Consider the following 18,415-nt stretch of genomic DNA (forward strand, 5'->3'; position numbering starts at 1 on the left):
GTCTTCTATCATTAGAATGATCATATGGCTCTCAACTTTGTTTTTAATATTTCCCAACCACTAATAACGTCTAAATGAAGGTAATTATATGTGAATTAGATGATTAGTAAACTCCGAAATCACAAATCAAGTATTAGACCCAAAAGGAGCCGAACTTCCTCGGAATGTGAAGTTCTCCCATTCGAAAGATCTTATGGCTCTCAACTTTGGTTTTAATGTTTGTGAAGCACCAATAGCTTCTCAACGAAGGCAATTATAGGTGAATTAGAAGATTAGGAAGCTCCGAAACCACAAGATCAAGCATTAGACCCACAATGAGCCAAACTTTCTTGCAATGGGAAGTTCTCCCATTAGAATGATCCTATGGCTCTCAACTTTGGTTCCAATCCTTCCTAAGCACTAATAGCTTCAAAATGAGGATAATGATGACTGAATTAGGCGATTAGAAAGTTCGGAAACCACGGGATCAAGCATTAGACCCAAAATGAGCCAAACTTCCTTAGAATGATCATATGGCTCTCAACTTTGGTTTTAATATTTCCCAACCACTAATAATGTCTCAATGAAGGTAATTATAAGTGAATTAGATGATTAGTAAACTCGGAAATCACAAATCAAGTATTAGACCCAAAAGGAGCCGAACTTCCTCGGAATGTGAAGTTCTCCCATTCGAAAGATCTTATGGCTCTCAACTTTGGTTTTAATGTTTGTGAAGCACCAATAGCTTCTCAACGAAGGCAATTATAGGTGAATTAGAAGATTAGGAAGCTCCGAAACCACAAGATCAAGCATTAGACCCACAATGAGCCAAACTTTCTTGCAATGGGAAGTTCTCCCATTAGAATGATCCTATGGCTCTCAACTTTGGTTCCAATCCTTCCTAAGCACTAATAGCTTCAAAATGAGGATAATGATGACTGAATTAGGAGATTAGAAAATTCGGAAACCACGGGATCAACCATTAGACCCAAAAGGAGCCAAACTTCCTTAGAATGATCATATGGCTCTCAACTTTGGTTTTAATATTTCCCAACCACTAATAACGTCTAAATGAAGGTAATTATATGTGAATTAGATGATTAGTAAACTCCGAAATCACAAATCAAGTATTAGACCCAAAAGGAGCCGAACTTCCTCGGAATGTGAAGTTCTCCCATTCGAAAGATCTTATGGCTCTCAACTTTGGTTTTAATGTTTGTCAAGCACCAATAGCTTCTCAATGAAGGCAATTATAGGTGAATTAGAAGATTAGGAAGCTCCGAATCCACAAGATCAAGCCTAAGACCCAAGGGAGCTAAACTTCCTTGGAATGGGAAGTTGTCTTCTATCATTAGAATGATCATATGGCTCTCAACTTTGGTTTTAATATTTCCCAACCACTAATAACGTCTAAATGAAGGTAATTATATGTGAATTAGATGATTAGTAAACTCCGAAATCACAAATCAAGTATTAGACCCAAAAGGAGCCGAACTTCCTCGGAATGTGAAGTTCTCCCATTCGAAAGATCTTATGGCTCTCAACTTTGGTTTTAATGTTTGTGAAGCACCAATAGCTTCTCAACGAAGGCAATTATAGGTGAATTAGAAGATTAGGAAGCTCCGAAACCACAAGATCAAGCATTAGACCCACAATGAGCCAAACTTTCTTGCAATGGGAAGTTCTCCCATTAGAATGATCCTATGGCTCTCAACTTTGGTTCCAATCCTTCCTAAGCACTAATAGCTTCAAAATGAGGATAATGATGACTGAATTAGGAGATTAGAAAGTTCGAAAACCACGGGATCAAGCATTAGACCCAAAATGAGCCAAACTTCCTTAGAATGATCATATGGCTCTCAACTTTGGTTTTAATATTTCCCAACCACTAATAACCTCTAAATGAAGGTAATTATATGTGAATTAGATGATTAGTAAACTCCGAAATCACAAATCAAGTATTAGACCCAAAAGGAGCCGAACTTCCTCGGAATGTGAAGTTCTCCCATTCGAAAGATCTTATGGCTCTCAACTTTGGTTTTAATGTTTGTCAAGCACCAATAGCTTCTCAATGAAGGCAATTATAGGTGAATTAGAAGATTAGGAAGCTCCGAAACCACAAGGTCAAGCCTAAGACCCAAGGGAGCTAAACTTCCTTGGAATGGGAAGTTGTCTTCTATCATTAGAATGATCATATGGCTCTCAACTTTGGTTTTAATATTTCCCAACCACTAATAACGTCTAAATGAAGGTAATTATATGTGAATTAGATGATTAGTAAACTCCGAAATCACAAATCAAGTATTAGACCCAAAAGGAGCCGAACTTCCTCGGAATGTGAAGTTCTCCCCTTCGAAAGATCTTATGGCTCTCAACTTTGGTTTTAATGTTTCTGAAGCACCAATAGCTTCTCAACGAAGGCAATTATAGGTGAATTAGAAGATTAGGAAGCTCCGAAATCATAAGATCAAGCATTAGACCCACAATGAGCCAAACTTTCTTGCAATGGGAAGTTCTCCCATTAGAATGATCCTATGGCTCTCAACTTTGGTTCCAATCCTTCCTAAGCACTAATAGCTTCAAAATGAGGATAATGATGACTGAATTAGGAGATTAGAAAGTTCGAAACCACGGGATCAAGCATTAGACCCAAAATGAGCCAAACTTCCTTAGAATGATCATATGGCTCTCAACTTTGGTTTTAATATTTCCCAACCACTAATAATGTCTAAATGAAGGTAATTATATGTGAATTAGATGATTAGTAAACTCGGAAATCACAAATCAAGTATTAGACCCAAAAGGAGCCGAACTTCCTCGGAATGTGAAGTTCTCCCATTCGAAAGATCTTATGGCTCTCAACTTTGGTTTTAATATTTGTCAAGCACCAATAGCTTCTCAATGAAGGCAATTATAGGTGAATTAGAAGATTAGGAAGCTCCGAAACCACAAGATCAAGCATTAGACCCACAATGAGCCAAACTTTCTTGCAATGGGAAGTTCTCCCATTAGAATGATCCTATGGCTCTCAACTTTGGTTCCAATCCTTCCTAAGCACTAATAGCTTCAAAATGAGGATAATGATGACTGAATTAGGAGATTAGAAAGTTCGAAAACCACGGGATCAAGCATTAGACCCAAAATGAGCCAAACTTCCTTAGAATGATCATATGGCTCTCAACTTTGGTTTTAATATTTCCCAACCACTAATAATGTCTCAATGAAGGTAATTATAAGTGAATTAGATGATTAGTAAACTCCGAAATCACAAATCAAGTATTAGACCCAAAAGGAGCCGAACTTCCTCGGAATGTGAAGTTCTCCCATTCGAAAGATCTTATGGCTCTCAACTTTGGTTTTAATATTTGTCAAGCACCAATAGCTTCTCAATGAAGGCAATTATAGGTGAATTAGAAGATTAGGAAGCTCCGAATCCACAAGATCAAGCCTAAGACCCAAGGGAGCTAAACTTCCTTGGAATGGGAAGTTGTCTTCTATCATTAGAATGATCATATGGCTCTCAACTTTGGTTTTAATATTTCCCAACCACTAATAACGTCTAAATGAAGGTAATTATATGTGAATTAGATGATTAGTAAACTCGGAAATCACAAATCAAGTATTAGACCCAAAAGGAGCCGAACTTCCTCGGAATGTGAAGTTCTCCCATTCGAAAGATCTTATGGCTCTCAACTTTGGTTTTAATGTTTGTGAAGCACCAATAGCTTCTCAACGAAGGCAATTATAGGTGAATTAGAAGATTAGGAAGCTCCGAAATCACAAGATCAAGCATTAGACCCACAATGAGCCAAACTTTCTTGCAATGGGAAGTTCTCCCATTAGAATGATCCTATGGCTCTCAACTTTGGTTCCAATCCTTCCTAAGCACTAATAGCTTCAAAATGAGGATAATGATGACTGAATTAGGAGATTAGAAAGTTCGGAAACCACGGGATCAAGCATTAGACCCAAAATGAGCCAAACTTCCTTAGAATGATCATATGGCTCTCAACTTTGGTTTTAATATTTCCCAACCACTAATAATGTCTCAATGAAGGTAATTATAAGTGAATTAGATGATTAGTAAACTCGAAATCACAAATCAAGTATTAGACCCAAAAGGAGCCGAACTTCCTCGGAATGTGAAGTTCTCCCATTCGAAAGATCTTATGGCTCTCAACTTTGGTTTTAATGTTTGTCAAGCACCAATAGCTTCTCAATGAAGGCAATTATAGGTGAATTAGAAGATTAGGAAGCTCCGAAACCACAAGGTCAAGCCTAAGACCCAAGGGAGCTAAACTTCCTTGGAATGGGAAGTTGTCTTCTATCATTAGAATGATCATATGGCTCTCAACTTTGTTTTTAATATTTCCCAACCACTAATAACGTCTAAATGAAGGTAATTATATGTGAATTAGATGATTAGTAAACTCCGAAATCACAAATCAAGTATTAGACCCAAAAGGAGCCGAACTTCCTCGGAATGTGAAGTTCTCCCATTCGAAAGATCTTATGGCTCTCAACTTTGGTTTTAATGTTTGTCAAGCACCAATAGCTTCTCAACGAAGGCAATTATAGGTGAATTAGAAGATTAGGAAGCTCCGAAACCACAAGATCAAGCATTAGACCCACAATGAGCCAAACTTTCTTGCAATGGGAAGTTCTCCCATTAGAATGATCCTATGGCTCTCAACTTTGGTTCCAATCCTTCCTAAGCACTAATAGCTTCAAAATGAGGATAATGATGACTGAATTAGGAGATTAGAAAGTTCGAAAACCACGGGATCAAGCATTAGACCCAAAATGAGCCAAACTTCCTTAGAATGATCATATGGCTCTCAACTTTGGTTTTAATATTTCCCAACCACTAATAACGTCAAAATGAAGGTAATTATATGTGAATTAGATGATTAGTAAACTCGGAAATCACAAATCAAGTATTAGACCCAAAAGGAGCCGAACTTCCTCGGAATGTGAAGTTCTCCCATTCGAAAGATCTTATGGCTCTCAACTTTGGTTTTAATGTTTGTCAAGCACCAATAGCTTCTCAATGAAGGCAATTATAGGTGAATTAGAAGATTAGGAAGCTCCGAAACCACAAGGTCAAGCCTAAGACCCAAGGGAGCTAAACTTCCTTGGAATGGGAAGTTGTCTTCTATCATTAGAATGATCATATGGCTCTCAACTTTGTTTTTAATATTTCCCAACCACTAATAACGTCTAAATGAAGGTAATTATAAGTGAATTAGATGTTAGTAAACTCGGAAATCACAAATCAAGTATTAGACCCAAAAGGAGACGAACTTCCTCGGAATGTGAAGTTCTCCCATTCGAAAGATCTTATGGCTCTCAACTTTGGTTTTAATGTTTGTGAAGCACCAATAGCTTCTCAACGAAGGCAATTATAGGTGAATTAGAAGATTAGGAAGCTCCGAAATCACAAGATCAAGCATTAGACCCACAATGAGCCAAACTTTCTTGCAATGGGAAGTTCTCCCATTAGAATGATCCTATGGCTCTCAACTTTGGTTCCAATCCTTCCTAAGCACTAATAGCTTCAAAATGAGGATAATGATGACTGAATTAGGAGATTAGAAAGTTCGAAAACCACGGGATCAAGCATTAGACCCAAAATGAGCCAAACTTCCTTAGAATGATCATATGGCTCTCAACTTTGGTTTTAATATTTCCCAACCACTAATAATGTCACAATGAAGGCAATTATAAGTGAATTAGATGATTAGTAAACTCGGAAATCACAAATCAAGTATTAGACCCAAAAGGAGCCGAACTTCCTCGGAATGTGAAGTTCTCCCATTCGAAAGATCTTATGGCTCTCAACTTTGGTTTTAATATTTGTCAAGCACCAATAGCTTCTCAATGAAGGCAATTATAGGTGAATTAGAAGATTAGGAAGCTCGAATCCACAAGATCAAGCCTAAGACCCAAGGGAGCTAAACTTCCTTGGAATGGGAAGTTGTCTTCTATTCATTAGAATGATCATATGGCTCTCAACTTTGGTTTTAATATTTCCCAACCACTAATAACGTCTAAATGAAGGTAATTATATGTGAATTAGATGATTAGTAAACTCGGAAATCACAAATCAAGTATTAGACCCAAAAGGAGCCGAACTTCCTCGGAATGTGAAGTTCTCCCATTCGAAAGATCTTATGGCTCTCAACTTTGGTTTTAATGTTTGTGAAGCACCAATAGCTTCTCAACGAAGGCAATTATAGGTGAATTAGAAGATTAGGAAGCTCCGAAATCACAAGATCAAGCATTAGACCCACAATGAGCCAAACTTTCTTGCAATGGGAAGTTCTCCCATTAGAATGATCCTATGGCTCTCAACTTTGGTTCCAATCCTTCCTAAGCACTAATAGCTTCAAAATGAGGATAATGATGGCTGAATTAGGAGATTAGAAAGTTCGAAAACCACGGGATCAAGCATTAGACCCAAAATGAGCCAAACTTCCTTAGAATTGTCATATGGCTCTCAACTTTGGTTTTAATATTTCCCAACCACTAATAACGTCTAAATGAAGGTAATTATATGTGAATTAGATGATTAGTAAACTCGAAAATCACAAATCAAGTATTAGACCCAAAAGGAGCCGAACTTCCTCGAATGTGAAGTTCTCCCATTCGAAAGATCTTATGGCTCTCAACTTTGGTTTTAATGTTTGTGAAGCACCAATAGCTTCTCAACGAAGGCAATTATAGGTGAATTAGAAGATTAGGAAGCTCCGAAACCACAAGATCAAGCATTAGACCCACAATGAGCCAAACTTTCTTGCAATGGGAAGTTCTCCCATTAGAATGATCCTATGGCTCTCAACTTTGGTTCCAATCCTTCCTAAGCACTAATAGCTTCAAAATGAGGATAATGATGACTGAATTAGGAGATTAGAAAGTTCGAAAACCACGGGATCAAGCATTAGACCCAAAATGAGCCAAACTTCCTTAGAATGATCATATGGCTCTCAACTTTGGTTTTAATATTTCCCAACCACTAATAACCTCTAAATGAAGGTAATTATATGTGAATTATATGATTAGTAAACTCCGAAATCACAAATCAAGTATTAGACCCAAAAGGAGCCGAACTTCCTCGGAATGTGAAGTTCTCCCATTCGAAAGATCTTATGGCTCTCAACTTTGGTTTTAATATTTGTCAAGCACCAATAGCTTCTCAATGAAGGCAATTATAGGTGAATTAGAAGATTAGGAAGCTCCGAATCCACAAGATCAAGCCTAAGACCCAAGGGAGCTAAACTTCCTTGGAATGGGAAGTTGTCTTCTATCATTAGAATGATCATATGGCTCTCAACTTTGGTTTTAATATTTCCCAACCACTAATAACGTCTAAATGAAGGTAATTATATGTGAATTAGATGATTAGTAAACTCCGAAATCACAAATCAAGTATTAGACCCAAAAGGAGCCGAACTTCCTCGGAATGTGAAGTTCTCCCCTTCGAAAGATCTTATGGCTCTCAACTTTGGTTTTAATGTTTCTGAAGCACCAATAGCTTCTCAACGAAGGCAATTATAGGTGAATTAGAAGATTAGGAAGCTCCGAAATCATAAGATCAAGCATTAGACCCACAATGAGCCAAACTTTCTTGCAATGGGAAGTTCTCCCATTAGAATGATCCTATGGCTCTCAACTTTGGTTCCAATCCTTCCTAAGCACTAATAGCTTCAAAATGAGGATAATGATGACTGAATTAGGAGATTAGAAAGTTCGAAAACCACGGGATCAAGCATTAGACCCAAAATGAGCCAAACTTCCTTAGAATGATCATATGGCTCTCAACTTTGGTTTTAATATTTCCCAACCACTAATAATGTCACAATGAAGGTAATTATAAGTGAATTAGATGATTAGTAAACTCGGAAATCACAAATCAAGTATTAGACCCAAAAGGAGCCGAACTTCCTCGAATGTGAAGTTCTCCCATTCGAAAGATCTTATGGCTCTCAACTTTGGTTTTAATGTTTGTGAAGCACCAATAGCTTCTCAACGAAGGCAATTATAGGTGAATGAGAAGATTAGGAAGCTCCGAAACCACAAGATCAAGCATTAGACCCACAATGAGCAAAACTTTCTTGCAATGGGAAGTTCTCCCATTAGAATGATCCTATGGCTCTCAACTTTGGTTCCAATCCTTCCTAAGCACTAATAGCTTCAAAATGAGGATAATGATGACTGAATTAGGAGATTATAAAGTTCTGAAACCACGGGATCAAGCATCAGACCCAAAATGAGCCAAACTTCCTTAGAATGATCATATGGCTCTCAACTTTGGTTTTAATATTTCCCAACCACTAATAATGTCTCAATGAAGGTAATTATAAGTGAATTAGATGATTAGTAAACTCGAAAATCACAAATCAAGTATTAGACCCAAAAGGAGCCGAACTTCCTCGGAATGTGAAGTTCTCCCATTCGAAAGATCTTATGGCTCTCAACTTTGGTTTTAATGTTTGTCAAGCACCAATAGCTTCTCAATGAAGGCAATTATAGGTGAATTAGAAGATTAGGAAGCTCCGAAACCACAAGGTCAAGCCTAAGACCCAAGGGAGCTAAACTTCCTTGGAATGGGAAGTTGTCTTCTATCATTAGAATGATCATATGGCTCTCAACTTTGGTTTTAATATTTCCCAACCACTAATAATGCTCTAAATGAAGGCAATTAGATGTGAATTAGATGATTAGTAAACTCCGAAATCACAAATCAAGTATTAGACCCAAAAGGAGCCGAACTTCCTCCGAATGTGAAGTTCTCCCATTCGAAAGATCTTATGGCTCTCAACTTTGGTTTTAATGTTTGTGAAGCACCAATAGCTTCTCAACGAAGGCAATTATAGGTGAATTAGAAGATTAGGAAGCTCCGAAATCACAAGATCAAGCATTAGACCCACAATGAGCCAAACTTTCTTGCAATGGGAAGTTCTCCCATTAGAATGATCCTATGGCTCTCAACTTTGGTTCCAATCCTTCCTAAGCACTAATAGCTTCAAAATGAGGATAATGATGACTGAATTAGGAGATTAGAAAGTTCGAAAACCACGGGATCAAGCATTAGACCCAAAATGAGCCAAACTTCCTTAGAATGATCATATGGCTCTCAACTTTGGTTTTAATATTTCCCAACCACTAATAATGTCTCAATGAAGGTAATTATATGTGAATTAGATGATTAGTAAACTCGGAAATCACAAATCAAGTATTAGACCCAAAAGGAGCCGAACTTCCTCGGAATGTGAAGTTCTCCCATTCGAAAGATCTTATGGCTCTCAACTTTGGTTTTAATGTTTGTCAAGCACCAATAGCTTCTCAATGAAGGCAATTATAGGTGAATTAGAAGATTAGGAAGCTCCGAAACCACAAGGTCAAGCCTAAGACCCACAAGGAGCCAAACTTCCTTGGAATGGGAAGTTGTCTTCTATCATTAGAATGATCATATGGCTCTCAACTTTGGTTTTAATATTTCCCAACCACTAATAACGTCTAAATGAAGGTAATTATATGTGAATTAGATGATTAGTAAACTCGGAAATCACAAATCAAGTATTAGACCCAAAAGGAGCCGAACTTCCTCGGAATGTGAAGTTCTCCCATTCGAAAGATCTTATGGCTCTCAACTTTGGTTTTAATGTTTGTCAAGCACCAATAGCTTCTCAACGAAGGCAATTATAGGTGAATTAGAAGATTAGGAAGCTCCGAAATCACAAGATCAAGCATTAGACCCACAATGAGCCAAACTTTCTTGCAATGGGAAGTTCTCCCATTAGAATGATCCTATGGCTCTCAACTTTGGTTCCAATCCTTCCTAAGCACTAATAGCTTCAAAATGAGGATAATGAATGACCGAATTAGGAGATTAGAAAGTTCGAAACCACGGGATCAAGCATTAGACCCAAAATGAGCCAAACTTCCTTAGAATGATCATATGGCTCTCAACTTTGGTTTTAATATTTCCCAACCACTAATAATGTCTCAATGAAGGTAATTATATGTGAATTAGATGATTAGTAAACTCGAAAATCACAAATCAAGTATTAGACCCAAAAGGAGCCGAACTTCCTCGGAATGTGAAGTTCTCCCATTCGAAAGATCTTATGGCTCTCAACTTTGGTTTTAATGTTTGTCAAGCACCAATAGCTTCTCAATGAAGGCAATTATAGGTGAATTAGAAGATTAGGAAGCTCCGAAACCACAAGGTCAAGCCTAAGACCCAAGGGAGCTAAACTTCCTTGGAATGGGAAGTTGTCTTCTATCATTAGAATGATCATATGGCTCTCAACTTTGGTTTTAATATTTCCCAACCACTAATAACGTCTAAATGAAGGTAATTATATGTGAATTAGATGATTAGTAAACTCGAAAATCACAAATCAAGTATTAGACCCAAAAGGAGCCGAACTTCCTCGGAATGTGAAGTTCTCCCATTCGAAAGATCTTATGGCTCTCAACTTTGGTTTTAATGTTTGTGAAGCACCAATAGCTTCTCAACGAAGGCAATTATAGGTGAATTAGAAGATTAGGAAGCTCCGAAATCACAAGATCAAGCATTAGACCCACAATGAGCCAAACTTTCTTGCAATGGGAAGTTCTCCCATTAGAATGATCCTATGGCTCTCAACTTTGGTTCCAATCCTTCCTAAGCACTAATAGCTTCAAAATGAGGATAATGATGACTGAATTAGGAGATTAGAAAGTTCGAAAACCACGGGATCAAGCATTAGACCCAAAATGAGCCAAACTTCCTTAGAATGATCATATGGCTCTCAACTTTGGTTTTAATATTTCCCAACCACTAATAACCTCTAAATGAAGGTAATTATATGTGAATTATATGATTAGTAAACTCGGAAATCACAAATCAAGTATTAGACCCAAAAGGAGCCGAACTTCCTCGGAATGTGAAGTTCTCCCATTCGAAAGATCTTATGGCTCTCAACTTTGGTTTTAATGTTTGTGAAGCACCAATAGCTTCTCAACGAAGGCAATTATAGGTGAATTAGAAGATTAGGAAGCTCCGAAACCACAAGATCAAGCATTAGACCCACAATGAGCCAAACTTTCTTGCAATGGGAAGTTCTCCCATTAGAATGATCCTATGGCTCTCAACTTTGGTTCCAATCCTTCCTAAGCACTAATAGCTTCAAAATGAGGATAATGATGACCGAATTAGGAGATTAGAAAGTTCGGAAACCACGGGATCAAGCATTAGACCCAAAATGAGCCAAACTTCCTTAGAATGATCATATGGCTCTCAACTTTGGTTTTAATATTTCCCAACCACTAATAACGTCTAAATGAAGGTAATTATATGTGAATTAGATGATTAGTAAACTCGGAAATCACAAATCAAGTATTAGACCCAAAAGGAGCCGAACTTCCTCGGAATGTGAAGTTCTCCCATTCGAAAGATCTTATGGCTCTCAACTTTGGTTTTAATGTTTGTGAAGCACCAATAGCTTCTCAACGAAGGCAATTATAGGTGAATTAGAAGATTAGGAAGCTCCGAAACCACAAGATCAAGCATTAGACCCACAATGAGCCAAACTTTCTTGCAATGGGAAGTTCTCCCATTAGAATGATCCTATGGCTCTCAACTTTGGTTCCAATCCTTCCTAAGCACTAATAGCTTCAAAATGAGGATAATGATGACTGAATTAGGAGATTATAAAGTTCTGAAACCACGGGATCAAGCATCAGACCCAAAATGAGCCAAACTTCCTTAGAATGATCATATGGCTCTCAACTTTGGTTTTAATATTTCCCAACCACTAATAACGTCTAAATGAAGGTAATTATATGTGAATTAGATGATTAGTAAACTCGGAAATCACAAATCAAGTATTAGACCCAAAAGGAGCCGAACTTCCTCGGAATGTGAAGTTCTCCCATTCGAAAGATCTTATGGCTCTCAACTTTGGTTTTAATGTTTGTCAAGCACCAATAGCTTCTCAATGAAGGCAATTATAGGTGAATTAGAAGATTAGGAAGCTCCGAAACCACAAGGTCAAGCCTAAGACCCAAGGGAGCTAAACTTCCTTGGAATGGGAAGTTGTCTTCTATCATTAGAATGATCATATGGCTCTCAACTTTGTTTTTAATATTTCCCAACCACTAATAACGTCTAAATGAAGGTAATTATATGTGAATTAGATGATTAGTAAACTCGGAAATCACAAATCAAGTATTAGACCCAAAAGGAGCCGAACTTCCTCGGAATGTGAAGTTCTCCCATTCGAAAGATCTTATGGCTCTCAACTTTGGTTTTAATGTTTGTCAAGCACCAATAGCTTCTCAACGAAGGCAATTATAGGTGAATTAGAAGATTAGGAAGCTCCGAAATCACAAGATCAAGCATTAGACCCACAATGAGCCAAACTTTCTTGCAATGGGAAGTTCTCCCATTAGAATGATCCTATGGCTCTCAACTTTGGTTCCAATCCTTCCTAAGCACTAATAGCTTCAAAATGAGGATAATGATGACTGAATTAGGAGATTAGAAAGTTCGGAAACCACGGGATCAAGCATTAGACCCAAAATGAGCCAAACTTCCTTAGAATGATCATATGGCTCTCAACTTTGGTTTTAATATTTCCCAACCACTAATAACCTCTAAATGAAGGTAATTATATGTGAATTAGATGATTAGTAAACTCGGAAATCACAAATCAAGTATTAGACCCAAAAGGAGCCGAACTTCCTCGGAATGTGAAGTTCTCCCATTCGAAAGATCTTATGGCTCTCAACTTTGGTTTTAATGTTTGTCAAGCACCAATAGCTTCTCAACGAAGGCAATTATAGGTGAATTAGAAGATTAGGAAGCTCCGAAACCACAAGATCAAGCATTAGACCCACAATGAGCCAAACTTTCTTGCAATGGGAAGTTCTCCCATTAGAATGATCCTATGGCTCTCAACTTTGGTTCCAATCCTTCCTAAGCACTAATAGCTTCAAAATGAGGATAATGATGACTGAATTAGGAGATTAGAAAGTTCGAAACCACGGGATCAAGCATTAGACCCAAAATGAGCCAAACTTCCTTAGAATGATCATATGGCTCTCAACTTTGGTTTTAATATTTCCCAACCACTAATAACGTCTAAATGAAGGTAATTATATGTGAATTAGATGATTAGTAAACTCGAAAATCACAAATCAAGTATTAGACCCAAAAGGAGCCGAACTTCCTCGGAATGTGAAGTTCTCCCATTCGAAAGATCTTATGGCTCTCAACTTTGGTTTTAATGTTTGTCAAGCACCAATAGCTTCTCAACGAAGGCAATTATAGGTGAATTAGAAGATTAGGAAGCTCCGAAACCACAAGATCAAGCATTAGACCCACAATGAGCAAACTTTCTTGCAATGGGAAGTTCTATTAGAATGATCCTATGGCTCTCAACTTTGGTTCCAATCCTTCCTAAGCACTAATAGCTTCAAAATGAGGATAATGATGACTGAATTGAATTAGAATGATCATATGGCTCTCAACTTTGGTTTTAATATTTCCCAACCACTAATAACGTCTAAATGAAGGTAATTATATGTGAATTAGATGATTAGTAAACTCGAAATCACAAATCAAGTATTAGACCCAAAAGGAGCCGAACTTCCTCGGAATGTGAAGTTCTCCCATTCGAAAGATCTTATGGCTCTCAACTTTGGTTTTAATATTTGTCAAGCACCAATAGCTTCTCAATGAAGGCAATTATAGGTGAATTAGAAGATTAGGAAGCTCCGAATCCACAAGATCAAGCCTAAGACCCAAGGGAGCTAAACTTCCTTGGAATGGGAAGTTGTCTTCTATCATTAGAATGATCATATGGCTCTCAACTTTGGTTTTAATATTTCCCAACCACTAATAACGTCTAAATGAAGGTAATTATATGTGAATTAGATGATTAGTAAACTCCGAAATCACAAATCAAGTATTAGACCCAAAAGGAGCCGAACTTCCTCGGAATGTGAAGTTCTCCCATTCGAAAGATCTTATGGCTCTCAACTTTGGTTTTAATGTTTGTGAAGCACCAATAGCTTCTCAACGAAGGCAATTATAGGTGAATTAGAAGATTAGGAAGCTCCGAAATCACAAGATCAAGCATTAGACCCACAATGAGCCAAACTTTCTTGCAATGGGAAGTTCTCCCATTAGAATGATCCTATGGCTCTCAACTTTGGTTCCAATCCTTCCTAAGCACTAATAGCTTCAAAATGAGGATAATGATGACTGAATTAGGAGATTAGAAAGTTCGAAAACCACGGGATCAAGCATTAGACCCAAAATGAGCCAAACTTCCTTAGAATGATCATATGGCTCTCAACTTTGGTTTTAATATTTCCCAACCACTAATAATGTCACAATGAAGGTAATTATAAGTGAATTAGATGATTAGTAAACTCGGAAATCACAAATCAAGTATTAGACCCAAAAGGAGCCGAACTTCCTCGGAATGTGAAGTTCTCCCATTCGAAAGATCTTATGGCTCTCAACTTTGGTTTTAATGTTTGTGAAGCACCAATAGCTTCTCAACGAAGGCAATTATAGGTGAATTAGAAGATTAGGAAGCTCCGAAATCACAAGATCAAGCATTAGACCCACAATGAGCCAAACTTTCTTGCAATGGGAAGTTCTCCCATTAGAATGATCCTATGGCTCTCAACTTTGGTTCCAATCCTTCCTAAGCACTAATAGCTTCAAAATGAGGATAATGATGACTGAATTAGGAGATTAGAAAGTTCGGAAACCACGGGATAAAGCATTAGACCCAAAATGAGCCAAACTTCCTTAGAATGATCATATGGCTCTCAACTTTGGTTTTAATATTTCCCAACCACTAATAATGTCACAATGAAGGCAATTATAAGTGAATTAGATGTTAGTAAACTCGAAATCACAAATCAAGTATTAGACCCAAAAGGAGCCGAACTTCCTCGGAATGTGAAGTTCTCCCATTCGAAAGATCTTATGGCTCTCAACTTTGGTTTTAATATTTGTCAAGCACCAATAGCTTCTCAATGAAGGCAATTATAGGTGAATTAGAAGATTAGGAAGCTCCGAATCCACAAGATCAAGCCTAAGACCCAAGGGAGCTAAACTTCCTTGGAATGGGAAGTTGTCTTCTATCATTAGAATGATCATATGGCTCTCAACTTTGGTTTTAATATTTCCCAACCACTAATAACGTCTAAATGAAGGTAATTATATGTGAATTAGATGATTAGTAAACTCCGAAATCACAAATCAAGTATTAGACCCAAAAGGAGCCGAACTTCCTCGGAATGTGAAGTTCTCCCATTCGAAAGATCTTATGGCTCTCAACTTTGGTTTTAATGTTTGTCAAGCACCAATAGCTTCTCAACGAAGGCAATTATAGGTGAATTAGAAGATTAGGAAGCTCCGAAATCACAAGATCAAGCATTAGACCCACAATGAGCCAAACTTTCTTGCAATGGGAAGTTCTCCCATTAGAATGATCCTATGGCTCTCAACTTTGGTTCCAATCCTTCCTAAGCACTAATAGCTTCAAAATGAGGATAATGATGACTGAATTAGGAGATTAGAAAGTTCGAAAACCACGGGATCAAGCATTAGACCCAAAATGAGCCAAACTTCCTTAGAATGATCATATGGCTCTCAACTTTGGTTTTAATATTTCCCAACCACTAATAATGTCACAATGAAGGCAATTATAAGTGAATTAGATGATTAGTAAACTCGGAATGTGAAGTTCTCCCATTCGAAAGATCTTATGGCTCTCAACTTTGGTTTTAATGTTTGTCAAGCACCAATAGCTTCTCAACGAAGGCAATTATAGGTGAATTAGAAGATTAGGAAGCTCCGAAACCACAAGATCAAGCATTAGACCCACAATGAGCCAAACTTTCTTGCAATGGGAAGTTCTCCCATTAGAATGATCCTATGGCTCTCAACTTTGGTTCCAATCCTTCCTAAGCACTAATAGCTTCAAAATGAGGATAATGATGACTGAATTAGGAGATTAGAAAGTTCGGAAACCACGGGATCAAGCATTAGACCCAAAATGAGCCAAACTTCCTTAGAATGATCATATGGCTCTCAACTTTGGTTTTAATATTTCCCAACCACTAATAATGTCTCAATGAAGGTAATTATATGTGAATTAGATGATTAGTAAACTCGGAAATCACAAATCAAGTATTAGACCCAAAAGGAGCCGAACTTCCTCGGAATGTGAAGTTCTCCCATTCGAAAGATCTTATGGCTCTCAACTTTGGTTTTAATGTTTGTGAAGCACCAATAGCTTCTCAACGAAGGCAATTATAGGTGAATTAGAAGATTAGGAAGCTCCGAAATCACAAGATCAAGCATTAGACCCACAATGAGCCAAACTTTCTTGCAATGGGAAGTTCTCCCATTAGAATGATCCTATGGCTCTCAACTTTGGTTCCAATCCTTCCTAAGCACTAGTAGCTTCAAAATGAGGATAATGATGACTGAATTTGGAGATTAGAAAGTTCGGAAACCACGGAATCAAGCATTAGGCCCAAAATGAGCCAAACTTCCTTAGAATGATCATATGGCTCTCAACTTTGGTTTTAATATTTCCCAACCACTAATAACGTCAAAATGAAGGTAATTATATGTGAATTAGATGATTAGTAAACTCGGAAATCACAAATCAAGTATTAGACCCAAAAGGAGCCGAACTTCCTCGAATGTGAAGTTCTCCCATTCGAAAGATCTTATGGCTCTCAACTTTGGTTTTAATGTTTGTCAAGCACCAATAGCTTCTCAATGAAGGCAATTATAGGTGAATTAGAAGATTAGGAAGCTCCGAAACCACAAGGTCAAGCCTAAGACCCAAGGGAGCTAAACTTCCTTGGAATGGGAAGTTGTCTTCTATCATTAGAATGATCATATGGCTCTCAACTTTGTTTTTAATATTTCCCAACCACTAATAACGTCTAAATGAAGGTAATTATATGTGAATTAGATGATTAGTAAACTCCGAAATCACAAATCAAGTATTAGACCCAAAAGGAGCCGAACTTCCTCGGAATGTGAAGTTCTCCCATTCGAAAGATCTTATGGCTCTCAACTTTGGTTTTAATGTTTGTGAAGCACCAATAGCTTCTCAACGAAGGCAATTATAGGTGAATTAGAAGATTAGGAAGCTCCGAAATCACAAGATCAAGCATTAGACCCACAATGAGCCAAACTTTCTTGCAATGGGAAGTTCTCCCATTAGAATGATCCTATGGCTCTCAACTTTGGTTCCAATCCTTCCTAAGCACTAATAGCTTCAAAATGAGGATAATGATGACTGAATTAGGAGATTAGAAAGTTCGAAAACCACGGGATCAAGCATTAGACCCAAAATGAGCCAAACTTCCTTAGAATGATCATATGGCTCTCAACTTTGGTTTTAATATTTCCCAACCACTAATAATGTCACAATGAAGGCAATTATAAGTGAATTAGATGATTAGTAAACTCGGAAATCACAAATCAAGTATTAGACCCAAAAGGAGCCGAACTTCCTCGGAATGTGAAGTTCTCCCATTCGAAAGATCTTATGGCTCTCAACTTTGGTTTTAATGTTTGTCAAGCACCAATAGCTTCTCAATGAAGGCAATTATAGGTGAATTAGAAGATTAGGAAGCTCCGAAACCACAAGGTCAAGCCTAAGACCCAAGGGAGCTAAACTTCCTTGGAATGGGAAGTTGTCTTCTATCATTAGAATGATCATATGGCTCTCAACTTTGGTTTTAATATTTCCCAACCACTAATAACGTCTAAATGAAGGTAATTATATGTGAATTAGATGATTAGTAAACTCCGAAATCACAAATCAAGTATTAGACCCAAAAGGAGCCGAACTTCCTCGGAATGTGAAGTTCTCCCATTCGAAAGATCTTATGGCTCTCAACTTTGGTTTTAATGTTTGTCAAGCACCAATAGCTTCTCAACGAAGGCAATTATAGGTGAATTAGAAGATTAGGAAGCTCCGAAATCACAAGATCAAGCATTAGACCCACAATGAGCCAAACTTTCTTGCAATGGGAAGTTCTCCCATTAGAATGATCCTATGGCTCTCAACTTTGGTTCCAATCCTTCCTAAGCACTAATAGCTTCAAAATGAGGATAATGATGACTGAATTAGGAGATTATAAAGTTCTGAAACCACGGGATCAAGCATTAGACCCAAAATGAGCCAAACTTCCTTAGAATGATCATATGGCTCTCAACTTTGGTTTTAATATTTCCCAACCACTAATAATGTCTCAATGAAGGTAATTATAAGTGAATTAGATGATTAGTAAACTCGGAAATCACAAATCAAGTATTAGACCCAAAAGGAGCCGAACTTCCTCGGAATGTGAAGTTCTCCCATTCGAAAGATCTTATGGCTCTCAACTTTGGTTT

The sequence above is a fragment of the Syzygium oleosum genome, unplaced genomic scaffold (genome assembly GCF_021117445.2).
Source record: "Syzygium oleosum isolate NSW1041296 unplaced genomic scaffold, Sole_v2.1 Sole_v2.45, whole genome shotgun sequence".
Taxonomy (NCBI): Eukaryota; Viridiplantae; Streptophyta; class Magnoliopsida; order Myrtales; family Myrtaceae; genus Syzygium; species Syzygium oleosum.